Source organism: Anolis sagrei, chromosome 6 (genome assembly GCF_037176765.1).
Source record: "Anolis sagrei isolate rAnoSag1 chromosome 6, rAnoSag1.mat, whole genome shotgun sequence".
NCBI classification, from domain to species: domain Eukaryota; kingdom Metazoa; phylum Chordata; class Lepidosauria; order Squamata; family Dactyloidae; genus Anolis; species Anolis sagrei.
The window spans coordinates 123,270,841-123,290,852 of record NC_090026.1 but is presented as its reverse complement, the minus strand read 5'-3'; positions in this window follow the sequence as shown (position 1 = coordinate 123,290,852).

Genomic DNA, 20,012 nt, shown 5'->3' with positions numbered 1-20,012 from the left:
ACCTAGCAATTCGAAAACATGCAAATGTGAGTAGATCAATAGGTACTGCTCTGGTGGGAAGGTAACGGCACTCTTTGCAGTCATGCTGGCCATGTGACTTCGGAGGTGTCTATGGACAACGCCGGCTCTTCGGCTTAGAAATGGAGATGAGTACCAACCCCGAGTCGGACATGACTGAACTTAATGTCATGTAACAACCTTTACCTTTACCTGAAACACCAGCACTCTTTGGCATAGAAAACTAAAGAACTTCTGAAACGACAACTCCCATGATTCCATAACATTGAACCATGACGGTTAATGTGGTACCAAACTACATTCGTTGTACAGTGTAGATAGCCACCCAACATGCCAGAGATTAAATACTAGAGAAAGCTACATTCCTCAGCTTCTTTCCCCTGTTTCCCACTCCTATCCCTTTTATGTCAAAGTGACACTGAATTCACTCCAGTTTAGATCACACTTTTAAAAGACTTTTCAATATGCTGAGCTCATTGGTGGGATTCAGCCCCCCTGGGGAGCCTCTTTAGGTGCAGACGGAAATTTGGAACATTTTCACTGATGCACTAACAGCCACCAGCTGTGATTGGTAAATATACACACCTGCTGAGTGAGACACCTGGAGTTTTTGCTTGATATTCTACTAAGTGAGGGCACATGTACACACACTACAAAGTGCACAGCAAAATCCCAAGAGATGGGCTCTACTACATAGTCCTGTCTAAATCTCCATGTTTCTCAAGGAAGATTACTCAGAAGGCCAGATTATATGGGAAGGTAGCCTTTTGCAGCTGACAGATGGTAATTTTGTCAGCGCCTATTTGGTTTAAGTGCAGTATTATTATTATTATTCACACTGGCAATGAATATCCACATAATTAAAGCAATGGTATTCCGCTAGTAGTCTATAGATGTGAGAGCTGAACCATAAGGAAGGCTGAGTGAAGGAAGATAGATGATTTTGAATTGTGATGTTGGAGGAAAATTCTGAGAGTGCCTTGGACCACGAGAAGATCCAACCAGTCCATACTTTAGGAAATAAAGCCTGACTGTTCATTGGAGGGAAGTATATTAGAAGCAAAGAGAAAGTACTTTGGCCACATCATGAGAAGACAGGAAAGCTTGGAGAAGACAATGATGTCGGGGAAAATGGAAGGAAAAAGGAAGAGGGGTTGACCAAGGACAAGATGGATGGATGGTATCCTTGAAGTGACTGGCTTGACTCTGAAGGAGCTGGGGTGGTGACGGCCAATGGAGCTTTGGCATGGGCTTGTCCATGAGGTCACAAAGAGCCAGAAGTGCCTGAATGAATAAACAAATTACTATTATTATTATTATTATTATTATTCAGAAGAAAAGATTGGAGAATGGAGGATTCATCACCTTTTGAGGTCTTTAATATGATATGATATATATAAAAAGGTAAAGGTTGTCCCCTGACATTAAGTCCAGTCATGTCTGACTCTGGGGTGTGGTGCTCATCTCCATTTCTAAGCCGAAGAGCCAGCTTTGTCCGTAGACACCTCCAAGGTCATGTGGCCGGCATGACTGCATGGAGCACTGTCACCTTCCCGCCGGAGCGGTACCTATTGATCTACTCACATTTGCATGTTTTCGAACTTGCTAGGTTGGCAGAAGCTAGGACTGACAGCGGAAGCTCACGCCGCTCCCCGGAATCGAACCTGCGACCTTTTGAACAACAAGCTCAGCAGCTCAGTGCTTTAATCCACTGCGCCACCGGGGACTCCCATGATATATATAATATATAAAATATATAATATATAATATATATAAGTGACTGTTTTAATTGTTTTTAATTACCGTTTATATATGTTTATATTTATCTTATTGTTGTGTTGGCATTGAATTGTGCCTTTTGTAAGTCACCCTGAGTCCCCCCTCTGGGGTTGAGAAGGGCAGGGTAGAAGTGCACGAAATAAATAAATAATAATAAATAAATTAAGGGAAAGTTTGATGAGTATCTTTCTGGAATGCTTGAGTTGTGTATTGCAGCATGGGATGGAGTTGGACTACATGGACCCTGTGGTCCCTGCAAACACTTCTATGACTCTACTTCAGTGGTTCTCAACCTGTGGGTCCCCAGATGTTTTGGCCTTCAACTCCCAGAAACCTAACACCTGGTAAACTGGCTGGGATTTCTGGGAGTTGTAGGCCAAAACACCTGGGGACCCACAGGTTGAGAACCACTGCTCTACTTGATATCCCAATGGAAGCAGTTGATGGTCAGTTTCCATGTCTCGACCTGATCCTTATTAGTCAGTGAATACAATGGAGGATAAAAGAAAGCAAAGGAATAAGATGGGACTAAACCTAGGGAGTTACAAGAACTTCGGTTTTAGTTCAATAGAGGAAGTGAACCAGATAGCTGCACCAAAGCCTTCATGATAAAGGTGGATTTTGGAGGAAGAGCAGTGATATTACAGAGGCTTTCTGGGAGGAAGCTGTAGGGCTAAGGAAAAGAAGCAGTCTTTTGAGCCAAGTTTGCGGAAATGTCTTGCTGGGAGATACTGGGAGCAGGGGCGGCTCAACCCATTACTCAAAGTAAGCATTTGTGGTATACTGGATTTTGCCCAGGGGTGCTCTTGAGGCGCTCTGGGGAGAAAACAGACCTTGACATATGCGAGTTGTAGTTACTGGGATGTATAGTTCACCTACAATCAAAGAGCATTCTGAACTCCACCAATGATGGAATTGAACCAAATATGGCACACAGAACTCCCACGACGAACAGAAAATATATATCAGTGATTGGTTGGGGGGGGGGGGCAAAATACTGTTTGCTTACCGTTAAAAATTACCTAGGGCCACCTCTGACTGGGAGTTACTGTCTCAAAAAGTAACTTTCCCAGGCTCTGCATTTGCAAAGTCTTCTTCAGTACTCCCCTCCTTACATTGCAATGGTGCGGCATAACCAGACGAATTACACTCCGCAAGTCAAAGCCTCTTCCTGGTCTCTGTTGTGCTGGAAATATAATACATTGCAACCCTAAAGAGAATTGGAATCTGCTTATGCAAGTGTAGACTTGTTTTCAGTTTACTCAAGTGGGATGCGAAGGTGCTTCCTCCCCGACACCCTGCTTTCGCTGGGAGAAGAACGCAAGCAAATAATAATTTAGCATGCTGTTTAAGTACAGCGTGTCTGGAGCCTTAACAAGAAAACCCTCATATTTAATTAGCAGCTTAATTTAGTGTTGTGTGAATAGTGACTCACTGTTATTAAGCAAGGGAGGATGAGACGTGTGCAGGGCCGCCAGTGTGGAAGAGAAGAACAACACAAGAGAAGGCGAGAGAAAGAGGCCGATTGTGATGACTCTAGCAGAGCTGAAATTGGATAAGGATCCACGCGGAAAAGGCAGTGTCACACAACAAAAAAGAAATCGACAACCACAGGCAGCAGAACGTGACTTGGGTCCCATCAGTATCTTGGAGGAGCATTAATTTTTTTAACGTTGGCATGGCCATTGTCTACTTATCTATTTTCCCCCAATTTTTCAATACAGGGAAGATGTTTATGTTATATGGAATGCCGCATATACTCCAGTATAAGCCAAACCGAATATAAGCCGAAGCACCTAATTTTACCACACAAAAAACCTGGGAAAACATTGACTTGAGTATAAGCCGAGGGTGGAAAATGCAGCAGCTACTGGTAAATTTCAAAATAAAAATAGATACCAATGCAATTACATTAACTGAGGCGTCAGATGGGTTAAAATGTTTTTGAATATTTAACTAAAACTGTAATTTAAGATAAGACTGGCCAACTCTGATTAAACCATTATTCTAACCACCTTCAACGAAAATGTGGTTACGTACCCTTCCAATAATAATAAAGAGAGTAAAATAATACATTTAAAAAATAGTAATAGAGTAAAACAATTAATATAATAAAAACAACAATAATAGAGTAAAGTAATAAATGTAATAATAATTATTATTATTATTATTATTATTAACTCGAACTTCAAAGACTCTGGCACAAACCAGTCAAGGTGGTCCTAGTGGTGATCGGGTGCAGTGCCTAAAGACCTTGGCCTGCACTTAAACATAATCAGTGTTGACAAAATTACCATCTGCCAACTGCAAAAGGCCACCTTACTGGGATCTGCACGCATTATTCACCGATACATCACACAGTCCTAGACACTTGGGAAGGGTCCGACGTGTGATCCAATTCAACAGCCAGCAGAGTGTCTGCTGTGGACTCATATTGTGGTGTTTCAAATTATTATTATTATTATTATTATTACTACTACAGAGTAAAATAATAAATAACAGTGACTCGAGTATAAGTTGAGGGGGGGCTTTTTCAGCCTAAAAAGGTGCTGAAGAACTAGGCTTATATTCAAGTATCTACAATATGTTGACTTTTATCAAGATCTGGGAACTCTAGAACTATGGTCCTGTTTAGAGTCAAGATTATAGTGAAGCATATAGCCCAGGAATGGGCAAACGTTGGCCCTCCAGGTGTTTTGGACATCAACTCTCACCATTCCTAACAGCCTTCCAGGAAATGTTAGGAATGGTGGGAGCTGAAGTCCAAAACAAAGGGACAAAGTTTGCCCATGCCTGCTATAGCCACTATAGTGAAGCCTATGGTCACAAAAGTCACAGAGGGTCAGTATGGTTAGAGTGTTGGGCTACGGCTCTGGAGAACAGGGTTTGGATCCCCACTTGGCCATGGAAACCCACTGGGGCAAGCTACACTTTCTCAGCCTCAGAGGAAGACAAAGGCAAACCCCTCTGAACAAACCTTGCCAGCACCATGACAGACTCATCTTTCAGTAGCCATAAATTGGAAACAACTTGAAGGTACACAAGAGTAATAACAACAATGACTTGAATGTCTTGTCTTTTTATTTCTGGATATAGGGCTGTATTGGAGGGAGGGAAGAGGCAGGCACAACTCCTATACAAATACATTTGAATAAGAATTCAAGAACATAATGGATTCTTTGTAGATCTTCCACCTACTCCCATAATTACTGATCTATACTGCTCGGCAAAAAACTTGATGTGTTGTTGTTATCTTCACATCAGCTGCATATACCAGTCATCTGGAGGCATGTAAGATGGCCTGGCTTGGTTGCCAGACTCAAGCTGTGCAAAGAAGGGGGTTGGCAAATCCTTAAACTAAGAGCAGAGAAGCCACATTTGGTTTTACAACCACTCTGTCCCCTGCAGCATATGATCGTGCAGGGCCAAACCTCCATTGGAAATGGGTTCCAACACCTTGAAGGCTCTTGTTCAAGCACCTATGGGAGGTGAGCCATAACACCAAGCCAGGATGGCTATTACTTATTTATTATTTATTTTTATTTCCCAAAAAGGACTCAAGGCAACCTCACAACCGGCAACAATTTGATGCCCAACAAACAAACAGATTCTAAAAAATAAGAATTACAATTAAAACCAGCAATAAAACATAAGTTATTAAAACAGCAATTAAAATCACGCGAGTTCAAAATTGTAGTCCAGAATCAGTCCATTAGTCCATCACTTTAAAAGAGCTCAAGTATTGCATTACTATGGTTACTGCTCAAATGCTTGGTCCCGTTACCGTGTCTTACGTTTTTTCCGGCAAGACAGGATGGAGGGGGCTGTTCTGATTACATTGGAGAGGAGTTCCACAGATGAGGGGCCACCACTGAGAAGGCCCTGTCTCTCGTTCCCACCAGTTGCACTTGTGAGGGTGGTTGGACCGAGAGCAGGGCCTCCCTATACTATCTTAATCTTCATGATGGTTCATAGAAGAAGATAGGTTCATACAGGTAAGCTGGGCCAGAACCATTTAGGGCTTTAAAGGCTAAAGCCAGCACTTTGAATTGTGCTCAGTAGCAGACTGGCAGCCAGTGGAGCTGATGTAACAGGGTGCCATATGTTCCATAGTTGATGGTGGTTCATGGTGGTAGACCTGGCAGTTGGTGATGGAAGGGTTAATGTAAGTCTTGGTTCTAAAGGGCTGAGTAGTTTGTAAGTAACAGTTTACAGGTAAAAGCAATTAAGGGTGGAGGTGTGCTGGAGATGGATTGCAGCTGCGTGTTACTGGATTTACTTATCTTTGGGAGAAAAGTATCTGTTGTATTTTGGTGGTGGATGCTGCTGGTTTTTCCCCCAGGTCTGTTGTATTTTTTGGTATCCTGACCTGCCTCCTGTAATCTTAGAATCCTGGAACCTTGAACCTTTGGACTGGCTTTTGACTACGGTATAGACTCTTGATCCCTGGACTTTGTTTATTGAACTCTTGGCATTTGACCACTGGACTGGACCCTTTTGACTACAGAGTTGTTTTTGCTATCCGTTTTTGTTTATTCTGTGGCTGGGTGCTACTCTTGGTCTATTAAAACACCCAACAAGTAAGTGCTGTTTTAATTAAACTGTTTGATAAAACTGGGAGTTTGGTTCATCTCTACCTAAATAAGGTAGAGCCCTGGCAATGTGACACAGGGGGGTGGTATGCACCTTCAGTGATGCTCTGGTGACCAATCTGGCTGCTCCCCTTTGGACTAATTGAAGCTTCCAAACAGTCTTCAAATGCAACCCCACATAGAGCACATTGCAGTAATCTATATGGGATGTAACAAGAGCGTGGACCACCATGGCCAAGTCAGACTTCCCAAGGTACAGGCGCAACTGGTGCTCTTCTAACCACGGCTGAGACCTAGGGTTCCAGGCTCAATGGTGAAACTAAGATCACTCCCAAGCTGAAAACCTGTGCCTAACCCCATCCAGCACAGGCTGTAACCCTATACCCTGTTTGGCCTTACAACTGACCAGGAGGATCTCTGTCTTGTCTGGATTCACCTTCATCCGGTTATCTACAGTTCAAGAAAGTAACTTTTCCAAGCTTTGCTCGTCATGGCAACCACCATACCCACATACATCCAAGGAGGATGCATTATACCCCAAGAGTGGGTGAAGCACGGAGGGAATTTTTATATTTTACAGCTCATAGGAATTTCTATTATTTAGTTCAAAGGAGCTAACAAGCTGATTGGAAAATAATCCCTCATAAAATAAAAGAATCCTAAACAAAAGAAACAAACCCCTAATAACAATTAAATCTACAAGACAGGACTGCAGTCTTATGTATAATTATCTGGAAGTGAGCTCCATGGAAATCAGTGAATGCATCAGTGCAACTTGTAAAACAGATTGAGCGGTGATGAATATCCTTCAGCCAGCTGAAATACAACCTTGAGCTTTTAATTAGAATTTCACCATCTTCCCAAGAAGTGTTACCATTTCAGCGTGAAGTAGGACCCTACGAAAAGAAAAGATGCACCAAGCTGCTGCTGCTTGATTCATCATCCCTCATCTTTTGATTTCCACTGGACTAATCCATTAAAAGCAAGAGTCCACTTTGAAAACCTCACCAGTCTCATGGATTGTGGCGCAGCTGGCTGAGTGTCAGCTGCATTAAGATCACTCTGACCAAAAGGTCATGAGTTCGAAGCCAGCCCGGGTTGGATTGGGTTTCCAACTAATTGTGTAGCCTGTTGTTGACCTTTGCAACCCGAAAGACAGTTGCATCTGTCAAGTAGGAAAATTAGGTACCACCTTAAAGTGTGGGGAGGCTAAATTGACTGATTTATGAGGCCATAAAGAAGACTCCAGCAAAGCATTCCAGCGGGGAAGCATGCGGGGAATGCGGAAGTGCTTCATCAGCGTCGCAGATGGACGATGAAAGCAACAGCTCCCCTGGTGGCCAGAAAAAGTTAAATAGCCTCTGTGTATGTCTGTATATGTTTGTATGTCAAAAACTGGCATTGAATGTTTGTCATATATGTGTACACTGTAATCAGCCCTGAGTCCCCTGCGGGGTGAGAAGGGCAGAATATAAAAGCTGTAAATAAATAAATAATAAATAAATGTTCACCTACTCCCTCCTCACTTGCCCTGGCCAGATTCTTTCAGAATCAATGTAATCAAGAATGATAGTAGATCGTGTGTAATATAGGAAGCAATGCCCTTCTCAGGTTATTTACTGATTGGTTTGAAATGACTGTCTCCGACATTTGATTCAAAACCATTTTTTAGCCTGTAGCTTCATTGGGTAGCCATTAGAAAGAATGTCCATTTCCCAACTCAGCTTCCTCTCACATCTGGTTGTAATTGGTGCCAGCATTGCACTATTCGGCAGCTTCACTAGCACATTTGAACAGCCAGCTTTGGCCTGCATCACTAGCCTGGGATTTACCTGGCAAGATGATAAGAAAACACAGGAAACCAGCAGCACTTGTGACTAATGGATGAGCGGTTCAGCAAGTGTACATTGATTTTAGACATACCGATTACTGGCGTAAGAGAGGCTGGAGGGGGATACTGTTACAGGCTCTTGGTCAGGGCTGCTTCCCAGCATTCAGACACATTTGCAGTGGTGTCCTCTTACTACTCTGAAAGGGAGGACTTAATCGTCCTGAAAATGGGCTAGATCATGTCTCTGTCTGCAACCCGTTACACCCCATGGTTCCTTGGTCATTGGGAGCAGAAATAAGATGTCAGCAGCTCCTGCTTCCTAATTGTGGATCCTAGATATTTAGGAAACTGTGCCAAAGGGATGAAACACAGAGTTTGTCAGAATTGTGTTGGGATTACAATATGACTGCTGGCTAGGAGATCAGGAGCACTGAAGTCCAACACACATGTTTTCCAGTCTCTAAGGAGGAGAATATGGCACAGTGGCCAGTATCCTGTTCAGAGTATGCCACAGTCACAATATTGATGGTAATTGGATTGCATATCTATGCCACTGATTGTACAACAGGTGATACAGTTGTGTATGCTCATTTTGCACCAAGAGTGATCCAGGTCCACTCCCACTGCTAGAGACTGCATTTTTTCGTGTCAGGAGTGACTTGAGAAACTGCAAGATGCTTCTGGTGTGAGAGAATTGGCCGTCTGCAAGGACGTTGCCCAGGGGACACCTACATGTTTTTGATGTTTTACTATCCTTGTGGGAGGCTTCTCCTATGTCCTCACATGGGGAGCTGGAACTGACAGAGAGAGCTCATCTGCACTCTCCCCAGATTTGTACCTCCGACCCGTCAGTCTTCAGTCTTGCACTACAGGGAGCATTGACTGTATACCCAGGACAGTGCTAGGGTTTACTCCAAAATCTGCTGCTAATGCAATTAATTACATTTATGCTAGTATAAAACCACCACAGGATTCCAACCAGAAGCATCAAGACAACCAAAGATGTTTCCATCCCATAATCAAAGCTGAAGCCTGATTGAAATGAATCCAGATAATCTGTCTTCTGCAGAAAACCCCTGGAGTCTGGTTACTGCTTGGATGGGAGAAGGCTGTATTTCAGAGAGAGGCAATGGCAAACTAACTCTGAGTATTCCTTGCCTAAGAAAATCCTATAATACCCACGCAACCATAATCAACATCTTGAGTTCATACATACATAGATGTTTTAGAAGTTTTTAAAGGTTCCAATACAAAAGTTCTGAATGTTTTTCTCTCACACACAATATTCCATTCTTGGTTTGTTATACTTAAATCTTCCCTTTTCCTGCAAAGATCTTGAGATGGTGGGGAAATATGTTGTGTGCCTTCAAGCTGTTTCTGGCCTAGCACAACTCCAAGGTGATCCAATCACAGGACTTTCTTGAGAAGATTTATTCAGAAGTTTTCCGCTGCCTTCCTCTGAGACTGAGGGCCCATCCAGACAGCACCTTTTTTGCGGTATTTACCGCAGTAAAGGATGGGCTGTCCAGACAATGTTCTGGACAGTCCCAAATTAATTCACTACAAACCAGGAAAACTCTGGTTTGTAGCAAATTAATTAGATAGTGGGTTTATTCCTTGCCTTCTTGGAAGGCACAGGATAAATCCAGTACAGTCCAGACACCATTCCCACAGTTTACTGGGTTAAATAAGTCCGGTAAATTGTGGAAATACCCACCCCTCCCCCTCCCAAGCCCCCAGACCCTTTTGAAAAGTAAAAAAACTTACCTGGTGTGCAGTATAGGATGTACAAAATAACTCCTCCTGGCATCTCATTTGTACATGCTGGGAGAGCTGCTCCACAAGTATACTGCAGGCCGGGTAAGTTTTTTTTAACTTTTCAAAAGGGTCTGGTGGCTTGGGGAGAAGGGGGCAGGGCCTCCAGATGTTCTCATGAGCTAGTCCCAAGAGAATGTCTGGACACCCACCCCGGAAAGTGCATGCTTTCTCGGGTCGGTGTGCACAGGCCCCCAGGAAAATCTGTGTTTTTTAAACATGGATTCTCCTGGGATAAAGGCCTGTCTGGATCTGGCCTGAGAGAACTACAATCTACACATAATCCTCAAAACAATCCTCTGAGAAAGTATCTGATCCAAGGTTTCCTGCGGCCCTTCCACACAGACCCAGGATATCAAGGCAGAAAATCCCACATTATCCAAGTGTGTACTCAGATGACCCAGTTCAAAGCAGATATTGTGCGATTTTCTGCCTTGATATTCTGGAATATAGGGCTGTGTGAAAGGGCCCCAAGTGAGAGTATGGACTTGAACTAGGATTTCCCAAGTTCAACACATTGCGTTATACTGATTGGACTATCTAGCCCTCCAGTATTTTCCAATATTGCTACTTTTAATTGGAGAAGATAAGTATCATAAATGAGATTTCATCCAGGAAAGTGTGGACACTTGAGTTCTGCATCCAGCCCTCCAAATTTGATGTGGCCTTTTTCGTTGTTGATAATTCTGTGTTTATTAATGTGTTTATAATATTCTGCCTAATGAATCTCTCAGGCTTACTTTTTACTGCGAAAGGTCAGGCTGCTCATCTAGAAAATTCTGATTATTTTAATTCATTTAATTAATCCTGGACTTTGAAACAACCAGTCAATTAACAAGATAATTAATTATAGAAAAGAAAAAGAGCAACAAGAGGGGGGAAATCGACGGTTCTTCTGCCTGGTTCATCCTTATCTCACTTGCATGGTTCCCCACTCCTGCTCCAAAATGGAAACTGAACTGGAAGGGTTGCTAAAGAGTAAAAGGAGGCAAAGTGTTAAAATTCACGAATCCAATCTGAATCAGGGTTGAAGAACCTTTGGCCCAAGGATAACACAAACTAGTGATGGAAGACATGTTTTGTTGGATACGGATAAATGGAACTATGGATAATAATCCCATGGATGTGGGGGTTGTACTGCATAACAACAGCGCAAGTAAAAGACTTGTAGGTCTGAACCATTTTTAGCTTCTCTCAGCAATTCAGTGTCTCTCTCTGCATATATTGTACATTCAAAGTATTCTATATTGTTCCACTAATGCAGGGTTTTTTTTTACTTTCTTTTTAATGGCTGCTACTGCTGAAGTATTTGCACAGACTCCCCTTCCATTCTCACTCTCCCAGCTCTCTGCCCAGGTAATAAAATGTTTCAATGTGTCTGAGTGGCGGCAGATATTTCTATAAGACATTCAACCAGACCTATTGTGAAAGGAAAAGTTCTGTGGTACATTAAAGGCAAGCTCTGGCTAAAATTAAGCCCTTTTAGGTTTCTGATTTCAATTGAAAATGAAGCATGTGCTTGCTTGTACCTCTCCCTTTAAAAGCAAAAGTATCTTAAAGTGCTATGACCGAATCACACCATGCACTAACACGCATCCCTTGTTGTGTTTTTTTTTTTGTTTAAAGGAAACTTACTATTGTACTTACTTTTGAGAACTGTTGCCATTGTATGACAAATGAATTCTGCACTGGTTACAGAACAGAGGAATACAGAATTCTGCAGCTCCAAAATAAATCCGTCCCAAACCTGTTAACCTCTAAATGTGGCCTACAGCTTCCATCATCCTTCACTGGATTGTCCACTTGGATGGTTGAAGATGTAACCTAATGCATCTGGAGGTTGCCAGGTTGAGGAAATAATAGAAGGCATGCTTATCAAATTTGCAGATGTCACCAAATTTGGAGGGATGGCTAATAGTCGTGTACATTCGGGGTAAACCTTGATTTGTTTCATGTCCTGGCTTTTGGTGGGACTCTCAATCTGTTTCTACGGAGCCTCCTGAAATCGGGAGGGCAGATATTTGTTGAAGGACTCCCTGACTGGGTTGAAGGCCCATCATGTTGGTGGCCTTGCTCTGCAATCCAAAGTTCCATTCATTTGGATGGCACAGAACGGGAAGGCCCCTTTTGGAACAAAAATAAACTCGATACGAAAGGCAGATGAGAGAAGGTACCGGCTCCAAGCCTGCTTTTCGGATCAATTGCCGTGTGTGTAGGCCCAAAAAGCCCGGGTCTGCCAGGGCCTGCACCCAAGCGCTGAATGTGCAGCACTCCTTACTCAGTACTTGAGTGCAGGCCCCGACAGGCCTGTAGCGGGGGGGGGGGGCTGGGTTAGGGGTTCAAACCCCCCCCCTGAAATTTTTCAGGTTTAAAAAAATAAACCTGGTTTACTCATGAATTTTAACTGGTTAACCAAATCCCCATGCTAATTCTATGAGGCGCAAAAAATTAAGAGTCCCTCCAGAACTGCAAGCACTATCTCAAGCAAATACCAACAATTTATTCACACGGTGATTACTTGCAGCAATAGCCAATGTAGCATAGCAACCAAGTTGGGGAGGGGGGTGTTGAATGTTCTCATTAAGGAGGCCAGACTTGGTGGAGGTGGTTGACAGGGACGGAGCTGCAGTTTAACCCACTGCGCCACCGGGGGCTCCACATGTCATCTGAATGGATGGAATGAAACGAAAACACAAATCAAATAAATGATATAGATACTGGGCCCATGACTAATGGATAATACCCCAGAGGACAAGATCAGAATTCAAAACAGGTTAGAGAGCTAACCTAAACTAACAAAATGAATTTCAACTGGGAGGAATGTATGGTACTTACACTTTACCAATCATTATGAAGTACACAGATATAAGTGATGCCTGGCTTGAAAACAATCCATGTGAAAGGGAGTCTTAATAAATGCAAACTGCACATGAATAAATGGTGTGATGCAACAGCAGAAAATTCTAGATTGCATCAATAGGAGTCTTGGGTCTAGAACGATGGATTCAAGTTGCAGAAAAGAAGATCCCACCCAGGCATGTAGGTGGGGGGGGGGGGGGCTTGAGGGGATTCAGCCCCCCCCCCCCCAAAATTCTCATGGTGGTCCGCGAGAAGGCCTTACTGGTACATTATTTAAACTGTTATGTTTATTCATATCATGATCTGATGATCACCATGCTCAATATATCCCATATGCATGGGGGTATTGGGGTAACGATACAAAAGGTTTGCTAGGGTAGACCCTCTTTCACTCAGACTCAGCCCCCCCCCCCCCCAATCAAAATCCTGGCTACAGGCCTGATCCCACCTAAACATTAGGAAAAAATGTGACAGTAAGAGCTGCTTGGAGGTGGAACATGCTGCCTGGGAATGTTGTTGAGTCTCCTTTTCAGGAGGATTTAAAGCAAAGACTGAATGGCCATCTGTTGGGGTGCTTTGATTGAATGTTTCTACAAGGCAGAGGGGGCTTGAACTGGGTGGTCCTTGTGATCCCTTCAAACACTATGATTCTATATAAAAAGACACCTGAAAGATCCAGATGAAATTGGGAGTTGTATACTATACACATATAATGGGGGGGAATTTTTGTGTGAAGAGAAGCACTGAGTGGACACATCACCACCCCATTATCCTTTGTCAGCATTGTAGGTTATGAGTTTTTGCCTTGAACATTCAGATGTCTTGTTGGATTCCTCGCTCATCTGATTTACATTACAAAAGGTGAGCCAAAGAGATTTGTGTGCTGGTTGCTGGCTTGACCTGTGGTCTTCCAAATGACATGAATGGTCAAATAGTGCCCTCTTCTGTCTGCTGGCAACAGAAGGCCAACTCTGAGCTTCAGCTTCAGTTTCCTATGTGAAAGATAACGGAAGGAAAACTTCTCCAGACAATCTTTCATAATACAATTCATAACCATCATCTCAACTGAGCCGATTCAGATATAATACTGATTTAATGCACGTGTCTCAGAAGCTTTTAACTTGACTGGCTTTCTTCCAGAGGTCCCAGGAAATATATTGTGTAAACTTAGTACAACTTAATGGGTAGCCGCGTTCTCCGTAGCGATTTGCCATGATTGCTTAAATTGAACCTGGGTGTCTGGAAGATGTTTCAAATTCTTATACTCATTTTTGTCTGTGTCTCTGTGTTTTCTGAATCATAAGACTCTTGTAGTCTGTTGGGAATGAGTCATTCTTCTCCTGCAATGTTCCTCCAGAGACTGTCCTATGCAATACATTTTTCAGTGTAATACAATGGAGGATGCATTGGCTGCATTAGGAGGCCTGAAAAGGAACAGAATTGGAAGGCATGGTCAAGTTCAGGTTTTGGGTTTGAGCTTTTGAAACAGAATTCAAACTCTACTTGAGTGAGTCTGTATAGGACCAAATGTATACATTTCACTTTATATAGGCAGGAAATCTCTGCTTCTAGGAGTTTATAATCTATGTTTTCTGGGACTTTATAATTGATATGACATAAAACAGAGATGCATTAGGCTGCATTTACACTTTTCAAATTATTCTGGTGTTAAAGTTTCTTTACTGTTTTCTGTCTATAGATTGGAAGCGAAGCAGTCTGTATAGCTCAACAAAAATGCTCCGAGAAGCCATCTGGTTAAATTTCTCATATTTTTACCTCAAGAGATAATGATTTCATAACTTTTATGCAGGAATTTCTACTAGCATATACTTCTTAAAAGATAAACAACCTCCCTTGAGGCAAACAAGTGAAGTTCTGCACAATCTTCCGGCAGGCCTACCCAGTTAATTTTGAACTATGAATTTTAAATTTAGATGTTATTAGTACTGGTATTTTCATCCTTGTTCTGTGTTTTTAATACATTTATTTAATGGCCTTGTGTTTTATCTGTGTGTTTAACTATGACTGGTTCTACACTGACCATATAATGCAATTCAATGGTTCATTATATAGTTCTAAACTGACCATATAATGGAGCTTGAACTGCATTATGTGGTTCTACATTGACCATATAATACAACTCAATGCAGTTCAAGCTGCATTATATGGTCGGTGTAGAATAGTGTTTCTCAACATGGGGGTCGGGACCCCTATGGGGGTCACAAGGGGATGTCAGGGGGGTCGCCAAAGAGCATCAGAAAACATAATATTTTTGTTGGTCATGGGGGTTCTGTGTGGGAAGTTTGGTCCAATTCTATCGTTGGTGCGGTTCAGAATGTTATTTCATTGTGGGTGAACTATAAATCCAAGAAACTACATCTCCGAAATATGAAGGTCTATTTTTCCCAAACTTCTCCAGTGTTCACATTTGGACATACTGAGTATTTGTGTCAAGTTTGGTCCAGATCCATCACTGTTTGAGTCCACAGTGCTCTCTGGATGTAGGTGAACGGCAACTCCAAAAACTCAAAGTCAATGCCCACCAGACCCTCCCAGTTCTGTGTGCCAAGTTTGGTTCAATTCCATCATTGGTGGTGTTCAGAATGCTCTTTGGTTGTAGGTGAACTTTAAATCCCAGCAACTACAACTCCCAAATGACAAAATCAATCCCTCCTCAACCCCACCAGTATTCAGATTTGGGTGTATCAGGTATTTGTGCCAAATTTGGCCCAGTGAATGAAAATACACCCTGCATATCAGATATTTACATTACAATTCATAACAGTTCCAAAATTAGTTATGAAGTAGCAACGAAAATAATGTTATGGTTGGGGGTCACCACAACATGCAGAACTGCACTAAGGGGTCACGGCATTAGGAAGGTTGAAAACCACTGGGGTAGAACCATATAATGCAATTCAATGGTCAGTTCAATGACCATATAATGCAGCTTGAACTGCAATATGTGGTTCTACATTGACCATATAATACAACTCAATGCAGTTCAAGCTGCATTATATGGTCAGTGTAGAAGCATATAATGCAGTTCAATGGTCAATTCAATGACCAAATAATACAGCTTGAACTGCATTATGCGGTTCTACATTGACCATATAATACAACTCAATGCAGTTCAAGCTGCATTATATGGTCAGTGTAGAACCATATAATGCAGTTCAGTGGTCAGTTCAATGACCATATAATGCAGCTTGAACTGCATTATGCGGTTCTACATTGACCATATAATACAACTCAATGCAGTTCAAGCTGCATTATATGGTCAGTGTAGAACCATATAATGCAGTTCAGTGGTCAGTGGTAGAACCATATAATGCAGTTCAATGATCATATAATGCAACTTGAACTGCATTCTGTGGTTCTACATTGATCATATAACACAACTCAATGCAATTCAAGCTGCATTATATGGTCAGTAGAGAACCACATGATGCCATATGAATTGCACAACATTATTTGGTTCTACACCAATCATGTAATGCAACTCAAATGCAATTCAAACTGCATTATAGGGTCAGCAAAGAATCAGCCTAAGTTGTACCCACCTAGGGCCATGAGGAGAGGCAGGTAACAAATAACAATATCGTCATCATGATCCACTTTAATAGGTTTAATATCAAGGAAGCAACATGGAGCATGTTTTTGGGCCCTCTTGCACTACAGCCCTGAAACACCTTTTCACCACAAAACACTTCATCCAGGTAATCTAGTAAGTAAAAGTATATTAAGAGAAGAGTATGTAAAAATAAGGAATTTTAAAAAGGAGAATCAAAGTTCAAAAAGTTGTTTCCAAGATTGCCAAAATTCCAAAATCCTTTCAAATACAGTCTCAAGAGTCAATCCATACATATCCATAAACATGAGAGCATGAATCCAAGGTAGGCAACCTATGCCACACATGAAACTAGAAACAGGAGCAGACTTAGAAACTTAAATACATGAATTTGAAGACGTAGGACCAGAAATCAAGAGCTGTTTTTTAAATTGTTGTTTTATTGTTTTCTCCCATTCCTGCTCTCCCCTCCTTGTACATGCAATTTATACAGCAAACTATAGAAGTTATATTTGAAATACCAATCTCAGTCTTAATTATTCCACTCCACATTCTCTAAATAATTAGCACAATCTCTAAATAATTCCTGACTGGTTCCCACATCCTCTTAGTTATTGTAACCTGTCCAATTTTTTTCTATATTGCAATTTGTTATTTCCACATTTAACATATTAACTATATACTTATACCAATTAGTCAGTTTCCATTGTGTTTTATCTTTCCAACCCCTCACTAGAACAATTTGTGCACACGCTATTAATTTGTCAACCAATTTTTCTTTTTGTATATTCTTCACTCCTGTTATCCTTGCATGCAGTACATTTCTATTAACTATTGCTATTTGTAAATTTAACATTCTATTGATTTTACTTTTTAAAAAACTGAGGAATCAAGAGTTGTTCACCTGAATACAACATTGCTCTCACAAAGGATTGTACCTGCAGAAAACCTCAAACCCTCCCATGACATCATTCCTCACACACCTGCTTTCCCTCTCCTTATCTAAGCTGCACTAAAACAGTAGATGTGGCTCTTAATAAGATATGCCATATTATCACGGGGTGTCTGCACGGAGAAATTACACTGTCTAGCCGGTATTGCACCACCTGACATCCGCCGGGAAGTAGCAGCCAATAGTGAAAGGACCAAAGCAGTGACATCTCCAGCTCATCCCCTGTTTGGATATCAGCCAGCACGTCAACGACTTAAATCAAGTAATAGTTTTCTAAGATCTACAGAGACACTCGCTGGAACACCTCAGCAAGCGAGAGTCCAAAATTGGCAGGCTCAAACCCAGAACCTTAATCAATGGCTGATACCAAATGAGAGACTCCCCCCCCCCCCCCCCGGCCACACAGAAAACTGGGCAACTTGCAAGGCGCTGAACAGACTGCACTCTGGTACCATGAGATGCAGAGCCAACCTCAAGAAATGGGGCCACAAAGTGGAATCCACGACATGCGAGTGTGGAGAAGAGTGAACTACAGACCACCTGCTGCGATGCAACCTGAGCCCTGCTACATGTACAATGGAGGACCTTCTTATAGTAACATCAGAGGCTCTCCAAGTGGCCAGCTACTGGTCAAAGGACATTTAATCAACTACCAAGCTTGCAAACTTTGTGGTTTGTTTGTTTGTTTGCTTGTTAAAAATGCAATACAACTGTTTGGCTTGCTCCTGACATGATAAATAAATAAAAAATAAGCCACTGGGAAAAGTGAGTCTGTCTCTGTTGTATGCTCTACCTTCAAAGTTCCAAGCACCTTGATCTGGTCAAACATTCATGTTCCCTATTTCTCTCAGCCTGCACTTCTGGCAGATTCTCATAAGAACTGATATCGAGTTCTCCAGTCTCATGGGAACTGCCAGGAGATTCCAAAACAATTCTCTCCAGGCTACTTCTATACTCCTCTGGGCCCTCCAAATCTATCTCAGCATCACTTTCCTCACCTTCTGAGCACTCAGAATCTGACCAGGCTACAATAGGCACCATGACTTGAGGCAAAGGTTTGGGATGCATCTTTTCATTACTGGAATACCCCCGTTGCACTCCATGTTCATATTCTGCAGGAAAGACATCTGTTCTCTTCCCTGTAAAAATCCCACATTAAGCATTAAGCCATGGTAGTTCAAGTGGTGTCAAACTGCATCCATTCTAAAGTATGGATGTGTTTAGTTTGTGCCCAGCTGTGAACTTATGTCAACTCAGTACTATCACCCCTTCACAAAACTTACAGGCAAGATATGCCGTTAAACAGATTTTAATGCCCATGTTTTGGTTTCTCAAAGCTGCCATGAATGTTTTTGACAGGTGTCCATTCAAGATAATCTCAGAACAACCTACTGGAAGGGAAGAAGTTGTCAATGCTGCAACACTTGCCCTTAGTGAAGGAAAAGCTCTTTCAGAAGTCTCTTGGACATGCCCGCTCCTATCTCCCATCACCCAGCACCTTCTCCACACTATGCCAGGCTCAGATAAGTGATGTTCGTCTTTCCTAGAGGTTGGTTGCATTTGTGACATACTGTTCTTCGCATTCCCATTGAAGGATTTGATATGACACATGCTGGGTGACAAGCTGGAGGACATTGGGAGGGGGATGAAATAGCTGGGCAACAGCTTCTCAAGTAGACAATTGGTGCTAATCCTTTGAGCGCTAGTCATGCGAATGCCTGCATGAACTTGAAGGACAGTTTTCCCATCCCAGAAGCTGCGTACCCTTTTTTTAATTGGGCAGTTCCAATCTTGGTCATTTGGCTACAATCAGCTGAGATAATGCTACTCAGAACTTGATAAAAACATGCCGACCTGCCCAAACTCCACTTTTTCTGAAATCCATTGAAAATCTTGCATATAGTGGATCACATTGATAGCACAGACTTGAAATGGTCTAATAAGTCTTTCCTTTCCCTGGTGCCCTAAGGTGCATCAGATGTGGAAATCATATGTATTGTCGAAGGCTTTCATGGCTGGAATCACTGGGTTGTTGTAGGTTTTTCTGGGCTATATGGCCATGTTCTAGAGGCATTTTTTCCTGACGTTTCGCCTGCATCTATGGTAAGCATCCTCAGAGGTAGTGAGGTTTGTTGGAAGTAGGAAAATGGGTTTATATATCTGTGGAATGACCAGGGTGGGACAAAGGACTCTTGTCTGCTGCAGCTAGGTGTGGATGTTTCAACTGACCACCTTGATTACCATTTAATGGCTTGGAAGTGCCTGGGGGAAATCTTTTGTTGAGAGTGATTTGATGTGCCTGATTGTTTACTCTCTGTTGTTTTGCTGTTGTAATTTTTGAGTTTTGTGGAAATCATAATTTTATGGCTTTATCTCAATGTTTCCTTCAAGTTGTGGTAATAGGTTCAGTACGGTCTGTTGATCCTGTAGATTGACTTCCTAAACCAACATTAAGTGAGGCCTCACCCCTATAAAGATCTCCTTTCATCAAAAATTAATTAGAATCAGAGAATCCTTGAGTTGGAAGATACTCCAAAGGCCATCCATTCTGCTATAAAGGAATACACAATCCAAGCATTTCTGACAGATTGCCAT